The sequence below is a fragment of the Rousettus aegyptiacus genome, unplaced genomic scaffold, assembly GCF_014176215.1.
Source record: "Rousettus aegyptiacus isolate mRouAeg1 unplaced genomic scaffold, mRouAeg1.p scaffold_m13_p_1, whole genome shotgun sequence".
Classification (NCBI taxonomy): Eukaryota; Metazoa; Chordata; class Mammalia; order Chiroptera; family Pteropodidae; genus Rousettus; species Rousettus aegyptiacus.
Window position 1 is genome coordinate 101343800 of NW_023416284.1, and position 6184 is coordinate 101349983.

The 6184-nt window shown below is 32.7% G+C and overlaps 1 protein-coding gene across 8 annotated transcripts in view; it reads right to left on the bottom strand.

The window, feature by feature from the left end:
- The window catches only part of SUPT3H (SPT3 homolog, SAGA and STAGA complex component), a 416859-nt gene that overhangs the window by 340316 nt on the left and 70359 nt on the right, over window positions 1-6184 (bottom strand). The gene's annotated exons all lie outside the window — the stretch shown is intronic.

Sequence of the window (6184 nt, forward strand, 5' to 3'; positions counted from 1 at the left end):
CTTGAACAAATGGACATCCACATCCAAAAGAATGAACCTAAACAGACCTTACACCCTTCACAAAAATTAACTTAAAACTGAATCACAGATCTAAATGTAAACTGCAGAACTATAAAATTCATAAAAGATAATGAAGAAGAAAACCTAGATGACCTTAGGTATGGTGTTGACTCTTTAAATACAATGCCAAAGATACAATCCATGAAGGAAATAATTGAGAAGTTGAACTTAATTTAAATTAAAAATTTCTCCTCTGGGAAACACAACATCAAAAGAATGAGAAAACAAGCCATAGACTGAGAGAAAATACAGCTGACCCTTGAGCAAAAGAAGGGGTTAGAGGCGCCAACTCCCCGCACAGTCGAAAACCTGCATGTAACTTTTCACTCCCCCCAAAACTTAAGCTGTTCCTTCGTATCCACAGAGAACTGGTTCCTGGATCCACCTCAGGTACCAAAATTGACAAATATTCAAGTCCCTTATATAAAATAGCATAGATCAATGCATAAAGTAAGCTGTCCACATCTGTAAACTTCCAATAAAAGATCTAAAACAATACAGGTATTTACTGAAAAATGCACACATTAGTAGACCCATGCAGTTCATACCCATGTTGTTCAAGAGTCAACTGTATTTGCAAAAGACACACTGGATAAAAGACTGCTGTCCAAAATAAACGAAGAAGTCTTAAAGTTCAACAATAAAACAATCCAATTTAAAAATAGGCAAAAGAATTTAAAAATAAGCAAAAGATCTTAACAGACACCTCACTATAGAAGATATAAAGATGGTAAATAAGAGATACTTATTTGAAAAGATACTCCACATCACACGTCATCAGGAAAATGTAAATTAAAATAGGAATGGACCAAGTTCCAGTATACTGACACCACCAAATGCTGGCAAGGATCTGATCCAGGACTCTTGGAAAATATCAAAAGTCTCACACACACACACACACACACACACACACACACACACACACCCAGGCATAACATATTGAAACTGAAAAAGAAAAATCAAAAAGATGAAAATTAAAAACAAACCAAAAAACAAAAAGAAAATATTTAAAGAAACAAGAGGAAAATATCTTACATGCACAGGAACATGAATAAGAATTATAGTTTTCTCAACAAAAACCATGTAAGCAAGAGAAAAAAAATAAAATTTTTTAAGTGTTCAAAGAAAAAATTCCTCCAACCTAGAGTTCTGTATCTAGAGAAACTATCTTTCAAAAGTAAAAAGAAAATAAAGACTTCCTCAGACAAAAAGTAAGAGAAATCATCACTAGCAGACCTACCCTGCCAGTACTACCCTGTCTTGATTACTACAGCTTTTTATAGAAAGTTGTTAAACATACATATATAACAGTCTAAAAGTTTAATTAAAATAGTTTGAATAAATATACATCAAAATACTATCCAGACATATAAATAGGTTTGATATAACAAAGCTAAATGTAGTTTATTCTGGAAATGCAAGGATAATTTAACATTCGAAATTCAATATAAAATTTTTACAAAGCTACTAAAAATTGCAGCATTTTAAAATTATAATACAGAAATGTATTTACTAGCATTGAAAATAAATGGAGACTTTAAAGAAAGGAAGAAACCCCAGCTATAAAAATATACGTAATATGATCAAATGATACATAAAGAGAAGAAAGCTATGCACTGAAAAGGTAACCATTTGTTTGGGTTTTTGATGCTCTAGGGTACATGAGGCAGATTGCAACAAGGGCCCTAATTCTTCATCCCTCCCCAGATGTGGACTTTTTTCCATATGACTTTGCAGTTCCTCTCACTAAACAGATCATCCCTTGAGCCTTAGCTGGCCTTGTGATTTACTTTAACTAATAGACTAAAGTAGAGGTGATGTTACACCCACTACATCAGGCTTCAAAATACACTGCATTTTTAAATTTTATTACACTTCTCCTGCCATCATGAGAACATATCTTATAATGAAATAGGGTAAAATCGAGTCAACTAGTTATTCCAGCCAAATCCATTCCAGATCAGCAGAGATGCCTAACTTATCATCATAGACATATGAGCAATAAAAAGCTATTGTTGTATTCCACAGAGATCTTGGAGTTGTTTGTGATACAGCATTATTGTGGCAATAACTCATACAAGACATTATCCTATTTACTACTCTAACATTAGTATTTTGGTTATGAGAAAATTATATTTTAAAAATAATATTTCCAAAAATAGAATATACTTGTTTTCCATAAGTTTTTCTTATATCTCTATATTAAAGTCTTTAAAAACTAATGTGATATTATTTAGTATTTACTTATTTTTAGTTTGTGACCCGTAAGTTCTTAAATGCAAGTTTATCTAGTTTGGAGTTCTCCATTTTATCCCACTCTAATTATTACCATTTTAAGGATAAATTCTAATACCTCAGAAATAGTTTTCACTTTTAAAGTGTCTTTCTTAATCACATATAACAATTTTAAAATTATTATATAAGAACACCATACTATTTTTCCTTTGCAAAGAAAAGGACACTTGAATCAAATAGTCATTAAGTATCTAGAATTAGCCCTTTTGATTTGTCTGGAATCCTGAAGCTAAAATAAATGTACAGGTTTATATGAGTTACAACCAAGAGGAAAAGGTAATTCAGGTACCAGTAAAAATAGATAAGAATGATTAGGGTAGTTACTCCTTATCTCTACTATCCATAAATTTTCCATCACAAGCAAATGTGAAGGGCCAGAGATATGAAGAAAATATAGATACATGGTAAAGCAAAAGGAATTCAAGCAGGTAGACTACACAGATCATCACCCTACAAGGACTGAGGAGGACACAATTCTTGGTAGAATTTATATTCTGTATACTGAGATTTACACACAGCATAGCACATACTACTTGGCCCTCCCATTAGGAAATATAAATAAATAATATTTCAGGGCTATAGAGGTCTTTTTCTAATTATGGTATAAAATACAAATCACATACTGAACATGTCAAGTATAAACTTGCCTTTCAAAAGTTCCATTACTATCTTATTCCATGAAAGTATTAATCATGAAAGTAAATGGGGGGATGTGTAATTTGAAAATATGTGGTCCAACAACAAAAAAAAAAAAAGCCCACTCTGACTAAAACAAGATGGCAAATGACTTCATCTTCTTTTGGAAAATGACCTCATTATGACAACTAGCTTACCAACTAGCTTCCAAAGCCACTAACAGTAGCTTACAAAGTCACAGCTGTTACTTTTTCTCACAACTAAAAGTTGATTTCATTTTAAATGTCATTCCAAAAGAACGAACGATTTCTTCAAAGTACTACAATTTATGAGCAAGAATTACATTGGGGAGAGTACAATGATAAGTCTGTGATTTGTTCAATAAAGATAATTATAAAGAATGACAGAACAATCAGTTAAAAAACACTTCACTGTGGCATTCTCGGACAAGCAGACATACTTAGAACTGTAAATCATTCATGAATAAAACAGTAAACACAAAAGTACTTATTTTGACCTTTAAGAAATAAAAGTCATATAACTGATAAAGAAGGCATGTTGTAAATTTCTGATAACTAGTTTACTTCAAAAGAAAAACATGAATATTTGAATAATCTTTCTGGAAAAAATATTCAAATAATTCATGAAATTTAAAACTTTCAGAACTCAGTACAATGGAAAAACTGTCACTAATGTAAATTCTTGTGGAATTTCTGTTCGAGTTTATTACCACTTTCATTATTATAAAGCCCTCCATAATAAAGCTCCTAATATGTCTTTGAATCTGAACTTCTACATTCTTCGCCCCACCTCTACTCACTCCATTTGGATAGATGAAAGCAAAAGTAAATGTGGGGATTAATTTTGACTGAAAAGTAGATCAAAGCAACTGATACACAGACTAGCAATGGAGGTTTTTGAGATAATGTAAGCATGGTGTACAAAGTCTTCGATTATCTAAATCTTTCTAGCCTCGTCACCCACAAATCTTTCACATATACCAGCCAAGTGCCAACTATGCAACCTGCAGTTCCCTTAGAAGAGCTATGATCTCCCAAGCCTCTACAATATTGCCTATGATTTCCCATCTCTTTGGAATTTCCAAATTTTTCTCCCTTATGTCCCAAACTACCACCTCCTGTGCCACAACCCTCTTCCCTATCCCAACTCTGGAACTCCACAGAGTCCTGATAAAGAACACAGATTTGGAGGCCAAACTGCCTGAACTTTAACCCTTACTCCAATTTGAACTAAATCCTGTATCATCTTGGCAATCATCAAATTGAACTAAATTTTGTATCACCTTATTTTCTCTGTGCCACAGCTTCTTTACCTGTAAATGTGATAATAATGGTGTAAATAAATTAATGTATATGATGCCTTAAAAGAGTATGAGCCGTGCAAGATGTACTGTTAGCTATAATTACTATCTTAAGGTTCAGTTTAAGTATTACATACAGTGCAACTGTTACCTCCTCAGGACTGAGTTAGGTAACCCTCCTCTGTCATCCATTTAACCACCCAATATACTCTAACGTCCTTTATTCATTTTATATTTCCAGCACTAACCACAATTAATACCTTATATATTCAGAATACTTAATCAGTACAATGAACAAATGAAAAAAATGAATAAAGAATACAATGATTCCAAGGCACGAGGTTTTAACTATGGGAAATATATAAACAAGCAGGACTATCAAGAATGGAACAGGATTTATACACTGCACAAAAGCATCTATCTGGCTTAGAGAGAGGGTCCACTCATGCACCCTGGTGTGACGCGGAGTACACCAGAAGAAGGGAGTGTTGGGCTTTGGTTTTTTTTTAAACCAAAGCGCCATTTTCTCACAGATCTGTATAGGCAAGAGTTTTTAGCCCCCAGAAAGGGAGTCATTTTCTAATTAATTTGCCCAGAAAGGACACCCACCGCAATTCACAGAAAGGATAAATGGATAAACAATATGTGGTATATCCATTCAATGAAATGAAGCTTTAAAAGAACAAATTCCGAAACACACTGTAACATAGATCAATCTTGAAGGCATTATTAAGTGAAATAAGTCAGTAACAAAATAACAAATATTATATAACTGTGCTTACATGAAGTACCTATAACAGTTAAATTCATGGAGAGAGAAAATAAAATGGTAGTTGCCCAGAACTAGGGGGAAGGAGGAATCTTTAATGGGTGCCGAGTCTCAATGTGGGAAGACGAAAAAGTTCTGGAGATGAAAGGTACTGATGGTTAGATAACAATGTGAATATACTCAACACAGCTGAACTATACACTTAGAAATGGTTAAAATGACAAATTTCATGTTTATATGTGTGTGTATAGTATCATAATTTTAAAAAGTATATTAACATTACTAAATTAAAAATTTTTTATTTCCACAAAAAAAATCTGCCGCCTTCCAACTTTGATTTATCCTAATTACTGTGGCAAGTTACCAAACTTAGTTACTTGTGCATCTTGTAATTTTTAAAAAATGTTAAATATTATTTTGTGTACTAAAATAACACCTAATTCAGAGTTAGATATGTTTGCACACTGCCTTCCTTCCTAAAATTTTATTGTTTTTAAGGCTGAGAATAGCAAACAGTAACATCAATTTTTTAAAGTTTCCAGGTTAAAAAGACTCTGACCAGGCTATTGTTACACAAAAGTATGGAGCCTCAAGTACCCGTTTCCTACCAGAATTTATCCAACATTATTTTCTAAAGAGAATCACAGTGCTGTCATCAGATAATTCCTGAGCTCACCTCCCTTATCTGTCACATCTAACTTGAGTTCCTCGACTTTTAAATTGATGTTCACGAAAGAAAAAGAAAGAAAGAAAGAAAGAAAGAAAGAAAGAAAGAAAGAAAGAAAGAAAGAAAGAAAGAAAGAAAGAAAGAAAGAAAGAAAATTTTAAAATAAAATGAAATGAAATGATGTCACTCTACTTCAACTTGACCTCAAATCATAAGTCAATACTTAACCAACAACCAAGAAGGGCTGACATCTGCACCTCTCAGGGATTATCACTGAGAACTGAAATTAACAATATTTATTAAAAAGAGACTTAACCATATGTAGTTTTTCGATTAGTGGTTTGCAACCATTGAAGTCAAAATATTGCTTTTTTAACATTAAAAAAATCATAAAACTATGCTACACTGATGAATACAAGTGACAAAAACTACTATG